The sequence below is a fragment of the Phoenix dactylifera genome, unplaced genomic scaffold (assembly GCF_009389715.1).
Source record: "Phoenix dactylifera cultivar Barhee BC4 unplaced genomic scaffold, palm_55x_up_171113_PBpolish2nd_filt_p 000762F, whole genome shotgun sequence".
In the NCBI taxonomy this organism is placed as follows: Eukaryota; Viridiplantae; Streptophyta; class Magnoliopsida; order Arecales; family Arecaceae; genus Phoenix; species Phoenix dactylifera.
The window spans coordinates 87,501-105,000 of NW_024068133.1; positions in this window are offsets into that span (position 1 = coordinate 87,501).

Here is a 17,500-nt window from a genome sequence, read left to right on the forward strand (position 1 = left end):
ATAAATGAATTGACAAATTAATAAAGTGTTATTTGGCATTATTCATCATTTCATCTTCAAATGAACTCTTATATGATGAAGTCCTTAGGACTTATGTTATGATAAAGGAGGATTTATCTTTGAGTCCTTAAACTTGTTTGCGACGAAATGATATGTTGTTACTAGGACGACAACATTATCGAGATTAGGTCGTTGTGTGACATATACGTTGGTTGTCCTCTTAACCAAGGAGTGTGGAGACACTGGTATGCCACACAAGTGAAGTGTAGAAGTACATTTCACTAAACGTGACCAATTCCGGAACGCTCTACTGTTGAGAGATGTTCCGAGTGGATATGGGTATAAGTTTGGCCCTCTGACCTGAGACCGCAACCTGTGACTAGCAAGCAACTTACTGTACTTTGGTACCGGACTACCTGAATTTCTAATTCAGTGACGGAAGGTCACTGGGTGTAGTCAAGTACTTGCGTAGTCAGTTGTGAGTCAAGATGGAATTGACCCCTCCTGAAAACAGGAGATAATGTCTTGTGATTAATTTAGCAAAACCTTGGCCAGGGTAATCCCAGTGAGGAGTCACGGGATATCTAAAGTTAATCACATAATGGATGTACTAATTATAGGGTTGACAGTGAGCTCTAAGTCATCCTGGCATTAGAAGTCAAAGGGATTGAATTATACAGTAACCATAGTTCAGGGTTCCAGAATATTTGCTTCGCATATATTCGACCTATCCGGATGTCGGGTACCATTGCTAGATGGTCACATCGATTAGTGTAGAAAATTGTTCCTATACTACCGGCTTAGGTTCGAACCTATGAGGTCACACGCATAGAAGATTCCTGATTGATCAAGAAAGCTGATGAATGATTAAGAATCATTCAGGGGTAATTTGGTCAATTTGATTGGCAAATTATCTTATAAAATAATTAAAGTAATTATTGAAGGATTAATTAGTAATTAAATTACTAATAAACTCAATTTGATTGAGTAATTGTGCTAAGGATGAGCCAAATTGAATTAGATTCAAGTTTGGGCTCAATCAGGGTTTTGACCTGATTGGATTAGGTCAGAACCAAAAAGGACTTAAGCTGATCAAATTAATTTTAAATTAATTTGTTCTTAATTGGGGATTGACCTAATTTAATTAGGTCCAACACAAAGTAATAATTCAATTTGATTGAGTTTGCATGAGCCAAAATTGAATTGGATTCAATTTGAGCTCAATCAGCGTCTGACCTGATTAGATTGGGTTCAAACAAATTGCCTTGTTTTAATTCGGGTTTGACCAAATTTGATTAGGTGCAACCCAAGGGGATTAGGCTCAGATGATGTGGCAATTATTGGTGACATGGAATTGGATTTCATGAATTTTAAATAAACCAAAATTATTGCATGGCACATGGACCCATTGCTTGACACATGGCGACATTGTTTGTTATTTGAATTTGAATTCAAACATTAAGCAATGTGTTAATGATTTTAATCACTCAAACCATTAGCCAAGGTGGCGTCTGAGTTTTTGAATGGATTAAATTCGAATTTCAAGAGGTGATTTCGAAATTATGAAGTGTTTTTCCTTGCCGCATGGATTTCAAATTTCTTCCCTCTTGCACATGTGTTTAAAATTTGAATTTAAATTAGATTTGGTTGAGATCTGATTTGGGTTGTTCCTATTCCTTTGCATGTGCCAACTAAAAGAGGTTTTCTGAAAATAAATTTCGAATTTTGAATGAAAATTCGGAGGCCATTAAAAGGGGTCAAACATAGGCACCAAAAACACATCCATTGCAGCCTTCTTCCTCACCCGCCTCCTCCTCCTCTTCTTTTCCATTTTAGATAGGGTTTTCAGGGTGAATATCTAGAAGATTCAAGATCAGATCTGAGTCCTCTACTTTCCTTACAAACCTCATCTCTATCTGCTTCAAGATGATTGATTAAGAGTTGATTGAATCCCGGCGGGCAGATTTCAGCTTTCAAGTGTTCTGCAGCTGCTAGCACTGTTGCGGAAGAAGATCCTTCAGGACTTCGCGTGTACTTCTCGTAGAGGCCATTCGTGTGCATGGCTGCGAAGTCAAGAATCAGATTCACAACTTTCATCCATCATAAAAGGTATTAATCAAGCATTAATCATTTATTATGGTGTCAAGGACTAGGTCCAATTTCCCGAGGTTTTACCCTCTTTTGGGGCTCCTCACGGAGATATCTCCAGAATCCATTCGATGGATATTCGGAGATTAATTGGAATAGAGTTCTTAAGTTTCAGATCTGATAGTTAATCATGCATAAAAGTTTTAGCATAAATGTTTAAACGATTCCGGCATAATCCTATATGTTCTTAAGGTGCTGATTTCTAGATTTGATCTTGTAAGCATGCATGAATTAAATTGTTTGATTCGGTTTTTCCGCTGCATTTTAAAACTTAAAAAGAACTACGTATGGCTTGATCCCCCTTATGAAGGGGTACGTAGGCAACCCGATCAGGTTCAGCCATGGTTTTCAAAAAAAAAAAAAAAATTCAGCATGCTAAACACCGAAGAACCTAGGATTCACTTTCAGTGGTATCAGAGCCAGGTTTATGTTTAAACTTTTATGTTTTAATTCTTGTAATTAAATCTGAAATCATTAACATATTTAGATTAGATCTAAAGTGCTTTTTATGATTGATTTAATTGCTGATTATGCATGATTAAGTAGATCTGAAATTTTGGATGCATATGATGCATGTTTGTGTTAGGATTAGTAACATGAATAAATCTGAAATCATAATATTGTTTAGATTAGATCTAAATAAAGTTTATGATTCATATGATCTCTGATTTTAATGAACAAATCAGATCTGAAAATAAAAGTGAAAAAACAAATACATAAGATGTATGTTGTTTGTATTAATTCATGTTGTTATGTATATGTGATGCATGAACATAAAACATAATGACTTAAACATGAATTAAATCTGATTACATGTGATTAATTACAAAAACTCAGATCTGAAAATGTGTTTTAAGAACTGAAAGATTGTAATTAATATGTAATTAAAAAGAAATATGCAATGATCAAAACTTTTATAAGTCTAAACTTAATTGAGAATTAAGTGTTATGAAATAGAATTGTAACTCAATTAATTGACATTGCATAATTCTTTGGGCATATGGGTTAGCTTGAATCAAGTTCTTAGGATTGGGTTAGACCTAAGGTTAGAATCAAACATGGTCTAATTAGAGTTAATTGATCAAATCTAATTAAGTAGTAACTAGATTAGGTCAAGAAAACTCTAGGTTAAATACAATAGTTGTAGATTGATCAATTCCATGTCTTTGATTAGACCAAGATGGAACTTGATTTAGGCTCAGAGGTGTAGCCCGAGTCATTTGAGTAATCAAATCGAAATTGATTAACCAGTCGGTGTCTAAGGTAAGTTTGGCAGTTTTGACCGGTGGTTTTTAATTGGGAGCTACTCGCACTGATTCGTCTTTGTCGAGTTAATGGCATATCCCTTCCACCGATCTCACTTACCTGGCCGACATGGTCAATCACATTTTGATTGGATCACTTAATGATTCGAGTTAGCCCATGCCTTAAGAAAAATCAGTATGACTGATTTAGGTGTCTCCTTAACCGGTTTAAGTCTAATCTGATTTGGTGAAGTCAGTGGGAGAAATTAGACTAACCGGATCTTCTCATCTATCTTAATTATGAAATTCTCTAAAATTATTAGGTCCTTAAAATGAAATGGTTATGGAGATAACTAGGTCATAGCCTCCCATTAAGTTGGGTGATAATGGGTCCAATGTTTTGATAATTATTGGAGGCGCCACACGCCTGGTACTTATCAAGCATTGGAATTGTCATTCAATATATGATGAGTTAAGTGTACCTTCAATAGGCGGTCAGGTGAGCCGAGCCACACTCGGGCTTGGTCGTCTATTAGTTGATTAGACTTAACCCTATCATTTAATAGTTGGATCTGACTAGGGTATTCGGTGGAGGCGCCACACGCCTGCCGGAAAACCTAGGGCAAAATCATCACTAGAAGTTGCTTGGTGAAGCAATTGGTTAAGAACCTACCAATAGGTGCATATGGGTTGGCCGAGCCACACTCGGGCCTATATGGGATCTATTGGATTCTAGTGCCCACTAAAGAATTAGGAGTAATTTTTCGAATTAGAGGTAGAGGCTACCAATTTGTATAAAATAGTGGGAATATCTTTAGACTAAAGTCCAAGTCTACTGTGTTTAGTCAATTCATATACTAATAGCCAAATTTTCTTTTTATGCAGAAATGGCCACTAATTTATCACTTCGCTCATTGTTGGACAATGACAAGTTGACTGGTCCAAATTTCAATAATTGGCATAGGAAACTGAAAATAGTGCTAGAGCATGAGAGGATCCTTTATGTGATAACGGATCAAGCACCTGAGCAGCCCGCTACTAATGCATCAAGATCGGCCAGAGACACTTATCAGAAGTGGCTCAGTGACCGGATCACTGTTCGATGCATCATGTTGGCAGCAATGAGTGATGAGTTTAGTAGGCATTTTGAGAATACGCAGTCGGAAGATATCATTCAAGTATTGAATGAATCATTCGGGGTTTCTGACGACGTTGAGAGGCACAAAACTAGTTGTGCCATCTTCAGCGCCCGAATGAAAGATGGGACCTCGGTAACTGATCATGTACTGTACATGATTGAATTGATCGAGCATCTAAGCTCTCTTGGCTTTTCCCTTCATGATCAATTGGGGAAGGATGCCATACTAAACTCATTGCCTGGATCATACCGTCCTTTTCTCACTCATTTTCGTATGATGAAACCTGTAGTGAATTATCACCAATTGTTGGGGTTACTACAGACGTTTGAGAATGATCACCAACTTCTTAAGAAGACGGTGAATTTAGTGGGAGGTTCATCCAAGGGTCGCTCCTTTAAGAAAGGAAAAAAGAAAAATAAAATCCAAAAGAAACAGGTGCACCATGCTCAGCCTAGTCAGAAAAAGAATAAAAAGGCTGATCAGAGCAAGGCGGAGTGCTTCTCCTGCAAGAAGCAAGGACATTGGAAGAGGAACTGTCCTCTTTACATTGCATCCCTCGGTCCGAACCGGCCTAAGAAAAGTGGGCAATCAGTTGCCAATCAAGGTACTTATATGATAACACCTTGCAATTTTTCTATTTGTGATAATTCGACCTGGGTATTGGATACCGGTAGTCCTTTTAATATTTGCAATTCGTTGCAGGGGCTACAAGTCAGTAAGAGGTTTGAAGAAGGAGAAAGGTTCCTGAATGTTGGAGATGGAAGACCAGTTCCAGTTCTAGCTTTAGGAATTCTTAAACTTGAATTCAGCTCTCATGTAAATGTCCTTAGTGATTGTCACTATTGTCCAAGTTTTCTATTGAATATCATTTCTGTAGGCCTTTTGGCCAAAAATGGTTATGAAATATCAATAAAAAAGGATTATTGCAATGTCATTTGGAATGGTGTTGTTGTAATGAATGGAATTCTGAGTAATGGCATTTACATTTTGTCACAGCCTGTTCATGTAATGTATAAATCCAATAAGCGTCCTAGAATAGATAATGTCACGGATGTCTACCTTTGGCATCATAGGCTAGGTCATATTAACAAGAATAGGATGAACAGGTTAAGTAAAGAGGGAATCCTTGATGTTAGTGATTGTGAATCATTGACAACCTGTGAATCATGTCTTCTTGGTAAAATGACCAAATCACCTTTTACCCGAAAAAGGCGAACGAGCCAGTGATTTATTGACCCTTGTACATTCTGATGTATGTGGGCCAATGAGCACAGATGCTAGAGGTGGGTATTCATATTTCATTACGTTTACAGACGACCTTTCTAGGTATGCTTATGTCTATTTAATGAGACATAAATCTGAATCATTTGAAATGTTCAAATTATATCGTAATGAAGTAGAAAAACAAACTGGAAAGAGTATTAAAACTCTTCGATCAGATCGAGGAGGTGAATACCTCTCCAGTGAATTTTTGACATATCTAGAAGAAAATGGGATTCTCTCCTAATGGACTCCTCCTGGTACACCACAATATAATGGTGTGTCAGAAAGGAGAAATCGAACTCTGTTAGACATGGTTCGATCCATGATGGGGTTTGCTAATCTGCCCATATCCTTTTAGGGATATGCTCTTGAGTCAGTATGCTATATTCTAAATAAGGTTCCAAGTAAGTCTGTAAATAAAACACCACATGAGATGTGGACTGGACGTAAGCCGATGCTCTCTCACCTTAGGATTTGGGGGTGTCCGGCGTACGTCAAACGTTTGAAGACAGACAAACTTGAACCCAAGTCTGACAAATATTTCTTTGTTGGTTACCCTAAAGAAACTAAAGGATATTACTTCTACTTTGCTGAAGAACAAAAGTTGTTCGTAAGCAATAGAGCAATTTTCTTAGAAAAGAAATTCCTTGGTGAAGGAACAAATAGCTCTAATGTTGAGCTTAGAGAAGTTCAACATGTAGAAGATCCGACACCATCTACTGAACCAGTTGAGTCGGATTTGATTAGATCAGATCCAGAACCCATATTAGATGCACCATTAAGGCGATCGGGTAGAGTACCACGTCAGCCGGATAGATACTACGGTTTCTTGGTCCGGAATGGGGATCCTATCGAACTTGATGAAAACGATGAGGATCCGATCACATATATGGATGCAATGCAGAGGTATGACTCTGATAAATGGCTTGGAGCCATGCAATCCGAAATGGAATCCATGAAGGTCAATGATGTTTGGACATTAGTTGACCCACTCGAAGGAATTAAATCCATAGGGTGTAAGTGGATATTCAAAAGGAAACGGGGCGCAGACGGAAAGGTAGAGACCTATAAAGCCCGTTTGGTTGCCAAGGGTTATCGTCAACGTTATGGTATTGACTATGACGAGACGTTTTCTCCTGTGGCAATGCTCAAGTCCATTCGGATTGTGCTTGCGATAGCAGCACATTTAGACTATGAAATCTGGCAAATGGATGTAAAGACCGCATTTCTAAATAGAGATTTAGAAGAGGAAGTGTATATGATACAACCTGAAGGTTTTACATCTGCAGATGAGTCTAAAGTGTGCAAGCTTCAAAAATCCATTTATGGATTAAAGCAAGCTTCACGGAGTTGGAATATACGTTTTGATAAGGTAATCAAAACATATGGCTTCATTAAGAATGAAGAGGAACCTTGCATTTATAAATGGGCAAATGGTTCAGTTATTATATTTTTTATTTTGTATGTGGATGACATTCTTTTAATCGGAAATGACATTCCTGCATTATAAGGAATAAAGGTTTGGCTATCATCTCAATTTGCCATGAAGGATTTGGGAGAAGCATCTTACATCCTAGGGATGAAGATCTATAGAGATAGATCTAGAAGATTGCTTGGATTATCCCAATCCACATATATTGATACTATACTGAAGAGGTTCAGTATGATTAATTCCAAGAAAGGCTATCTTCCGATGGGCCATGGAATTAACCTCTCTAAAAGGGATTGTCCGACAACCCCTCAAGAAAGAGAGAGTATGGATAGAATTCCATATGCTTCGGCAGTGGGATCTATAATGTATGCCATGACATGTATTAGACCAGACGTGGCATACTCACTAGGAGTAGTGAGCAGATACCAGTCTGATCCAGGTAGCAACTACTGGAAGGTTGTAAAAACCATCCTTAAGTATTTGAGAAATACTACAGATTAGTGGCTTGTCTATGGTGATTCTGACTTAAAACTTGAGGGATATACTGATTCAAGTTTTCAGTCAGATCAAGATGATAGCAAGAGCGTGTCAGGATATATCTTCACTCTTAAGGGTGGGGCCATCTGCTGGAAGAGTTCCAAGCAGCATACAGTGGCAGATTCTACATGTGAGCAGAATATATCGCAGCATCTGATGCCGCCAAGGAAGCTGTATGGTTGCAGAAGTTCATCACCGAGCTTGGAGTGACACCCTCCATTGATGGTCCAGTGCCTGTATTTTGTGACAATACTGGGGCCATAGCTCAAGCAAGAGAACCCAAAGCACATCAGCGGACCAAGCATATTCTACGTCGCTACCACCTGGTTCGAGAGATCATCGATCGAGGTGATATTGATCTTCAGAAGATTGACACAAAAGAAAATCTGGCTGACCCATTTACCAAAGTCCTCAGCATCAAAGAGTTCGACGAACACAAGTCAAAGATGGGTATTAGATACTGTGCCGATTGGCATTAGGCTAAGTGGGAGTTGTTGGAATTTGTATCCTAAATGTCAATCGTCAGCATATTGATGATTGAATTTTGTAAATAAATTGACAAATTAATAAAGTGTTATTTGGCATTATTCATCATTTCATCTTCAAATGAACTCTTATATGATGAAGTCCTTAGGACTTATGTTATGATAAAGGAGGATTTATCTTTGAGTCCTTAAACTTGTTTGCGACGAAATGATATGTTGTTACTAGGACGACAACATTATCGAGATTAGGTCGTTGTGTGACATATACGTTGGTTGTCCTCTTAACCAAGGAGTGTGGAGACACTGGTATGCCACACAAGTGAAGTGTAGAAGTACATTTCACTAAACGTGACCAATTCCGGAACGCTCTACTGTCGAGAGATGTTCCGAGTGGATATGGGTATAAGTTTGGCCCTCTGACCTGAGACCGCAACCTGTGACTAGCAAGCAACTCACTGTACTTTGGTACCGGACTACCTGAATTTCTAATTCAGTGACGGAAGGTCACTGGGTGTAGTCAAGTACTTGCGTAGTCAGTTGTGAGTCAAGATGGAATTGACCCCTCCTAAAAACAGGAGATAATGTCTTGTGATTAATTTAGCAAAACCTTGGCTAGGGTAATCCCAGTGAGGAGTCACGGGATATCTAAAGTTAATCACATAATGGATGTACTAATTATAGGGTTGACAGTGAGCTCTAAGTCATCCTGGCATTAGGAGTCAAAGGGATTGAATTATACAGTAACCATAGTTCAGGATTCCAGAATATTTGCTTCGCATATATTCGACCTATCCGGACGTCGGGTACCATTGCTAGATGGTCACATCGATTAGTGTAGAAAATTGTTCCTATACTACCGGCTTAGGTTCGAACCTATGAGGTCACACGCATAGAAGATTCCTGATTGATCAAGAAAGCTGATGAATGATTAAGAATCATTCAGGGGTAATTTGGTCAATTTGATTGGCAAATTATCTTATAAAATAATTAAAGTAATTATTGAAGGATTAATTAGTAATTAAATTACTAATAAACTCAATTTGATTGAGTAATTGTGCTAAGGATGAGCCAAATTAAATTGGATTCAAGTTTGGGCTCAATCAGGGTTTTGACCTGATTGGATTAGGTCAGAACCAAAAAGGACTTAAGCTGATCAAATTAATTTTAAATTAATTTGTTCTTAATTGGGGATTGACCTAATTGAATTAGGTCCAACACAAAGTAATAATTCAATTTGATTGAGTTTGCATGAGCCAAAATTGAATTGGATTCAATTGAGCTCAATCAGGGTCTGACCTGATTAGATTGGGTTCAACCAAATTGCCTTGTTTTAATTCGGGTTTGACCAAATTTGATTAGGTGCAACCCAAGGGGATTAGGCTCAGATGATGTGGCAATTATTAGTGACATGGAATTGGATTTCATGAATTTTAAATAAATCAAAATTATTGCATGGCACATGGACCCATTGCTTGACACATGGCGACATTATTTGTTATTTGAATTTAAATTCAAACATTAAGCAATGTGTTAAATGATTTTAATCACTCAAACCATCAGCCAAGGTGGCGTCTGAGTTTTTGAATGGATTAAATTCGAATTTCAAGAGGTGATTTCGAAATTATGAAGTGTTTTACCTTGCCGCATGGATTTCAAATTCCTTCCCTCTTGCACATGTGTTTAAAATTTGAATTTAAATCAGATTTGGTTGAGATCTGATTTGGGTTGTTTCTATTCCTTTGCATGTGCCAACTAAAAGAGGTTTTCTGAAAATAAATTTTGAATTTTGAATAAAAATTCGGAGGCCATTAAAAGGGGTCAAACATAGGCACCAAAACACATCCATTGCAGCCTTCTTCCTCACCCGCCTCCTCCTCCTCTTCTTCTCCATTTTAGATAGGGTTTTCAGGGTGAATATCTAGAAGATTCAAGATCAGATCTGAGTCCTCTACTTCCCTTACAAACCTCATCTCTATCTGCTTCAAGACGATTGATCAAGAGTTGATTGAATCCCGGCGGGCAGATTTCAGCTTTCAAGTGTTCTGCAGCTGCTAGCACTGTTGCGGAAGAAGATCCTTTAGGACTTCGCGTGTACTTCTCGTAGAGGCCATTCGTGTGCGTGGCTGCGAAGTCAAGAATCAGATTCACAACTTTCATCCATCATAAAAGGTATTAATCAAGCATTAATCATTTATTATGGTGTCAAGGTCTAGGTCCAATTCCCCGAGGTTTTACCCTCTTTTGGGGCTCCTCACGGAGATATCTCCAGAATCCATTCGATGGATATTCGGAGATTAATTGGAATAGAGTTCTTAAGTTTCAGATCTGATAGTTAATCATGCATAAAAGTGTTAGCATAAATGTTTAAACGATTCCGGCATAATCCTATATGTTCTTAAGGTGCTGATTTCTAGATTTGATCTTGTAAGCATGCATGAATTAAATTATTTGATTCGGTTTTTCTGCTGCATTTTAAAACTTAAAAAGAACTACGTATGGCTTGATCCCCCTTATGAAGGGGTACGTAGGCAACCCGATCAGGTTCAGCCATGGTTTTCAAAAAAAAAAAAATTCAGCATGCTAAACACCGAAGAACCTAGGATTCACTTTCACAAAGAACCGATCAAAGCTTCCTTGTCTCCCCGAGGTGCTAGCTCCCTTGCAGAGACAACTTTAGATAGCTGATCTCCTCCCTTTTGATCAACCCTTGATTGTGCTTGGGAGGAGGAAGAAGAAAGATGGATCTTTAGAGAAGAACCAAAGCACCTTGCAGCCTATTTCTCCCCTTTGCGTTGGATGAAGAAGGGAAGAAGATGAGGCCGCCAACACCACCTTTTCTTTGCCCCTTGCTTGCGGCTGATCCAAGGGAGAGGAGAGGGAGGCCACCGCTTGGAGGGGAGAGGGCTTCAATTGAATGCCCTAGGGTGCCGCCAAGTCTCCTTTTAAAGCATGAAGGGCTCCTACAAATTAGGAGCCCTTGATCCCTTTCCAAGAGGGGCGCCGGCCCCTCTCTTCATGCCGCACCAAGAAGCAAAAGGAGGAGGGGTGTGACCCCCTCCTCTTGTGTTGCCCTAGTCCTCCTCCAAGGAGGATTAGGAGGGCCCTATTTGGTTTAGTCATAATCTCATTGGCTTTAACCAAATCATGAACCATTTGGGTCTAATCTAGGTAAGTCCTAATCCAATTAGAACTCAAATCAATTTTGACTCAATTGAACTCCTCAATCCTAATCCAATTAGGAGTCTTGTTAATTCATTAGATTAATAATTAATTAGGACTTAAGAAATCCTAATCCAATTAGGATTTATTCATTTTTAGTCCTAATCCAATTAGGACTCTAATTTGAATCCGAAGTCCTAATCCAATTAGGATTTCTAGGAATCCTATTCTAAGTAGGAATCCAAAATAAATTCAAAATTCTAATCTAATTAGGATTGTGGGAATCCTACTTCAAGTAGGAATCCTAGTCCTACTCCAAGTAGGACTCCCAGTCCTAATCCAATTAGGACTCTAGGAATCCCACTCCAAGTAGGATTCGTATTTTTAGTCCAATTAATCAATTCCCATTTCTTCTTCAACTTATTATCAATTGAATTGATTACTTATGATTCATAATCATTTTTCAACCATCGGATCGGTCAATACTTCTAGTGTGTGTGATCCTATAGGTTCTATTCTGACTGGTAGTGATATATATTGTGATCTTTATCTCAATATCATTGAAAACTCCTTTCAATGGGTTGGAACGATTCCAACTCAACTCATTAGGGTTTATCCATCATCGAGATATTCCCTGTGAGTCTCACCATCCACCAGTGACACCTAGCAGCATGTAGTGGCTGCCCAGCAGAATAGAATGATGAACCTTTAAGTGTAGTTAATATGTGATACAGTCCTACTATCGTGGATCCCTACAGGACGGAGGTCATGGACAACTCGTCAAACCCCATCGTTTGTCGTATGTGAAGATTTATTCGACTTAAGTTCGAGAGTGGAAAACTCTTTCTCCACTGTGCGTACTGCCCCGGCCGAGGTCTTACGAACTCAGTCTTATAAATCACATAGGATCTCTCCTTATCTATCAAGGTCGATAGATTCCTTATAGGTGCATACCCTACTTCCACGGTGAACCTACTGTAGCCAATCTACACTGCATAGACCCATATGGCTAGAGACCATGTATGTGTGCAGTCAAACTACAATAACCTCACTGTGAGTAGCCGAAGCATCGCAGGTCAAAGGACCAGTCACACTACTATAACATCAAGCAAGTTACTGACGAGTGGATAGACATCCAAGTGACTTCTTGTCTTGGTCACACTCAGTACCCTTGTTCTCTAACAAGCACCTGCACTATCACTTCAGTGTCCCTACACTGTGGACTTGAGTCTCGTCCATCCGTAAGAAAATGATGTGTGCACTGATCGGATCAATCACCGTCCTCGTGATGATCCATCGATCAGGAGCATTTAGAAATTAATCACCAATGATACATAGCTCAAATTCTCAACTCTTGAGAATATGCATCATCATCTTATTAATTTTTTGGATGATTGATAGACACATAAACAATATGAATGAAAAAGAATGCCCAACTTAATAAATTAATAATAAGGTCAAGTACAAATTTATGTCCCAGAATAAAAATGCGTCAGCCAAATTGGCTTCTAGTGTTGGAAACCCGCCCATGCCGCTGATATTTCAGAAAAATCAGATGGCAACGGAAGAGGCATGTGCGGGATCGACGTTCATCTCATGAACGTTGTTTCATAAACCGTTCGTAGTTAGGCAAGAATTAAAAACTTTTAAAATCATTAGAAGATCAGATCTTCACCTTGTGCGGATAGATGATCACCGCAAACTGAAGTTCGTGGTTTTAGGATGAAGGTTCGTTTGAAGCCGTTCAAACGTCCGGCCTCTACGGGTATCCACACGAAGTAGACGACCGATCAAAGCTTTCTTGTCTTCCCGGGGTGCTAGCTCCCTTGCAAAGACTTCTTTTGATGGCTGATCTCCTCTCTTTCAATCAACCCTTGATTGTGCTTGAGAGGAGGAAGAAGAAGGATGAAAAAGAGGAGGAAGAAGAATCCCCACGCAGCCCTCTTTTCTTCCTTGCGTTGGATGAAGGAAGGGAAGGGAAGGAGGACGCCAACTCTTGGACTTTTCTTCCTCTTTGCTTGCGGCTGAACCAAGAGGAGGAGAGGGGGCTCATGGCTAGGAGGAAGAGGACTTCTTCTATGCCCTAGGTCAGCCGCCCCTTACCCCTTTTTAAAGGGAGTGGAGCTCCTAACGTTTAGGAGCTCCATGACAACTTGCCAAAGAGGGGGCGCCGGCTCCTCTCTTCATGCCGCATCAAGGAGAGGGAAAGGGAAGGGCGTGGAGCCCCTCTACATGTGTTGCCCTAATCCTTATTAGGCAAGGTTTTGGATGCCCTAATGTAGTCAAGCCCTAATCCAATTAGGCTTAGCCCAAGGGTGAACCAATTTGGATCCAATCTAGGTAAGTCCTAAACCAATTAGAACTTAAATCAATTTTGACTCAATTGAACTCTTCAATCCTAATCCAATTAGGAGTCTTATTGATTCATTAGATTAATAATTAATTGTAACTTAAGAAACCCTAATCTAAATTAGGACATATTTAATTTTAGTCCTAATCCAATTAGGACTCTATTTGAATCCGAAATCCTAATCCGATTAGGACTCTAGGAATCCTACTCCAAATAGGAATCCGATTTTAATTCAAAACTCCTAATCTCATTAGGATTGTAGGAATCCTATTCCAAGTAGGAATTCCAGTCCTACTCCAACTAGGATTCCCAGTCCTAATCCAATTAGGACTCTAGGAATCCTACTCGAAGTAGGACTCTTGTTTCAAGTCCAATTAATTAATTCTCTTTGTTCCTTCTTCAACTGAATATCAATCGAATTGATTACTTGTGATTCCTAATCACGATTCAACCATCGGATCGGTCAATACTTCTAGTGTGTGTGACCCTATAGGTTCTACTCTAACTGGTAGTGAGATATATTATGATCTCTATCATAATATCATTGAAAACTCCTTTCAATGGATTGGAACGATTCCAACTCTACTCATTAGGGTTTATCGATCATCGAGATAATCCCTGTGAGTCCCACCATCCACCAGTGACACCTAGCAGCATGTAGTGGCTACCCAGTAGAATAGAATGATGAACCTCTAGGTGCAGTTATCATGTGATACAGTCCTACTATCGTGGATCCCTACAAGACGGAGGTCATGGACAACTCGTCAAACCCCATCGTCTGTCATATGTGAAGATTTATTCGACTTAAGTTCGAGAGTGGAAAACTCTTTCTCCATTGTGCATACTGCCCCGGCCGAGGTCTTACGAACTCAGTCTTATAAATCACATAGGATCTCTCCATATCTATCAAGGTCAATAGATTCCTTATAGGTGCATACCCTACTCCTACAGTGAACTTACTGCAGCCAATCTACACTGCATGGACCCATATGGCTAGAGACCATGTATGTATGCAGTCAAACTACAATAACCTCACTGTGAGTAGCCGAAGTACCGCAGGTCAAAGGACCAATCACACTACTGCAATATCAAGCAAGTCACTGACGAGTGGATAGACATCCAAGTGACTTCTTGTATTGGTCACGCTCAGTACCCTTGTTCTTAACAAGCACCTGTACTATTACTTCAGTGTCGCCACACCGTGGACTCGAGTCTCGTCCATCCATAAGAAAAGTAATCTGTGCACTGATCTCATTGGATCGATCACCGTCCTCGTGATGATCCATCGATCAGGAGCGTTCAGAAATTAATCACTAATGATACATGGCTCAAATTCTCAACTCTTGAGAATATGCATCATCATCTTATTAATTCCTTGGACGATTCATAGACACAATAATAATATGAATGACAAAGATGCCTTTCATTTATTCAATAACAATAAAGTCAAGTACAAATTATGTCCTAGAATTAATAATGTGTCAGCCAAAATTAGCTTCTAGGGCATACATCTAACAATCTCCCACTTGCACTAAAGCCATTCAGTCATATATCTTAGTCCCATCTTCTCAAGGTGGGCTTCAGTCTTTTGCTGACTTAGCTGTTTAGTGAACGGGTCTGCCACGTTATCCGCGGAGTCTACTCGCTGCACCTCTACATATTTCTTCTCAACATAGTCGCGTATGAGGTGGAAGTGCCGCTCTATGTGCTTGGACTTCTGATGAGACCTTGGCTCCATAGCTAGTGCTATGGTGCCAATGTTATCGTAGTAAAGTGTTATGACATCTAATGACATTACACCTAACTCTGCAATTTGCTTTTAACCAGAAGGTTTCCACTGCACCCTTAGATACGGCTTAACATTCAGCTTCTAAGGTAGAATCTATAATGGTCGGTTGTTTGGAACTCTTCCAATTTACTGAACCACCATTGCACATATTCTGATGTAGATTTTTTATCATCAATATGTGTGCATCCTTCTACCTTCAACTCTGATCTTCTCCCAAAGACCAAGAACATGTCCTTAGTTCTTCTCAAGTACTTAAGACTATTCTTCACAGCTATCCAGTGCTTTTTGCCTGGATCTGATTGACGTATGCTCGTGACATTCATAGCATGTACTATATCAAGTCATGTATATAGCATGGCATACATAAGGCTCCCTATTGCTGATGCATAGGGGATCTTGCTCATGCGATGAATCTCTTCAGATGTGTTGGGGCACATCTTCTTGTAGAGATTAATTCCATGCCTTAGGGGTAAGAGACCCCTATTAGAGTTTTCCATGCTGAACCTTTTCAGCACTTCCTCTATATACATTTTTTGTAATAGGACAAGCATCCTTTTAGATCTATCTCTATAGACCTTTATTCCCAAAATATAGGATGCTTCCCCAAGGTCTTTTATGGAGAACCTTTTTGACAACCAGACCTTGACCGAGGTTATCATGGGAATACCATTCCCTATCAGGAGGATGTCGTACAGTACGAGAAATATGACAGCACTCCCACTAACCCTTTTGTAAACACACGGTTCCTCTTTATTTTTGATGAAATCAAACGTTTTGATTGCGTCATTGAAACGAGTGTTCCAACTCCGAGATGCTTGTTTTAGTCCATAAATGGACCTTTGTAGCTTGCAGACCTTGTGATCTCCATCACTGGAAGTGAAACCCAGAGGCTGTTCCATATAGATATCTTCATCAAGATATCCATTCAGGAAAGCAGTTTTCACATCCATCTGCCAGATTTCATAATCATGAAATGCTGTAATAGCAAGCAATGTTTGGATGGATTTCAGCATGGCTACAGGTGAAAAGGTCTTCTGATAGTCAATGCCTTCGCGTTGACTATACCCTTTCGCCACAAGCCTTGCCTTATAGGTCTCTACCTTTCCATCCGAACCTATTTTCCTTTTGTAGATCCATTTGCATCCAATAGGTACAATACCTTCTGGTGGGTCTACTAAGGTCCAGACTTGGTTGGAATGCATGGAGTCTAACTCTGACTTCATGGCTTCCAGCCATTTTTCGGAATCGATATCAGATATCGCCTCGTCGTAGGTTTTGGGATCTTGTATATGATCCCTATCTCCCACTACGAACATTTTCTCGGTATCCTCTTCTAGTATACCTAAGTATCTATCGGGAGGATGGAAGACCCTACTAGATCTATGAGGTGGTCGAGGGACATCGTGTACTGGCTCTGTATGAATGGGTTCAATAGGATCCATGACTCGTTGCTTTTCAGAGACTTTCTCTTCATGCTCAATTTTCCTCCCACTGCCTCTATCAAGGATAAACTGGTTTTCTAAGAAGATGGCATGACGGCTCACAAACACATTGTGATCCTCTGAGACGTAAAAATTGTATCCTAATGACTCTTTAGGATATCCTATAAAACGAGCACTTATGGTTCTAGCCTCTAGTTTGTCCGCCTGTAGTCTCTTGATGTGGGCCGGACATCCCCAAATCTTGAGATGACCAAGACTTGGTTTCTTACCATGCCATATCTCATACGGTGTGGTAGGAACGGATTTAGAGGGAACTCTATTCAGTAGATATACTGCGGTAAGTAAGGCATCTCTCCAAAGAAACATAGGTAAATCAGTGAAGCTCATCATGGACCTGACCATATCCAATAGGGTCCAATTCCTCCTCTCTGACACCCCGTTGAGCTGAGGTGTACCCGGAGGAGTCCATTGTCAGACTATGCCATTGTCCTTGAGATACTCCCGGAATTCTC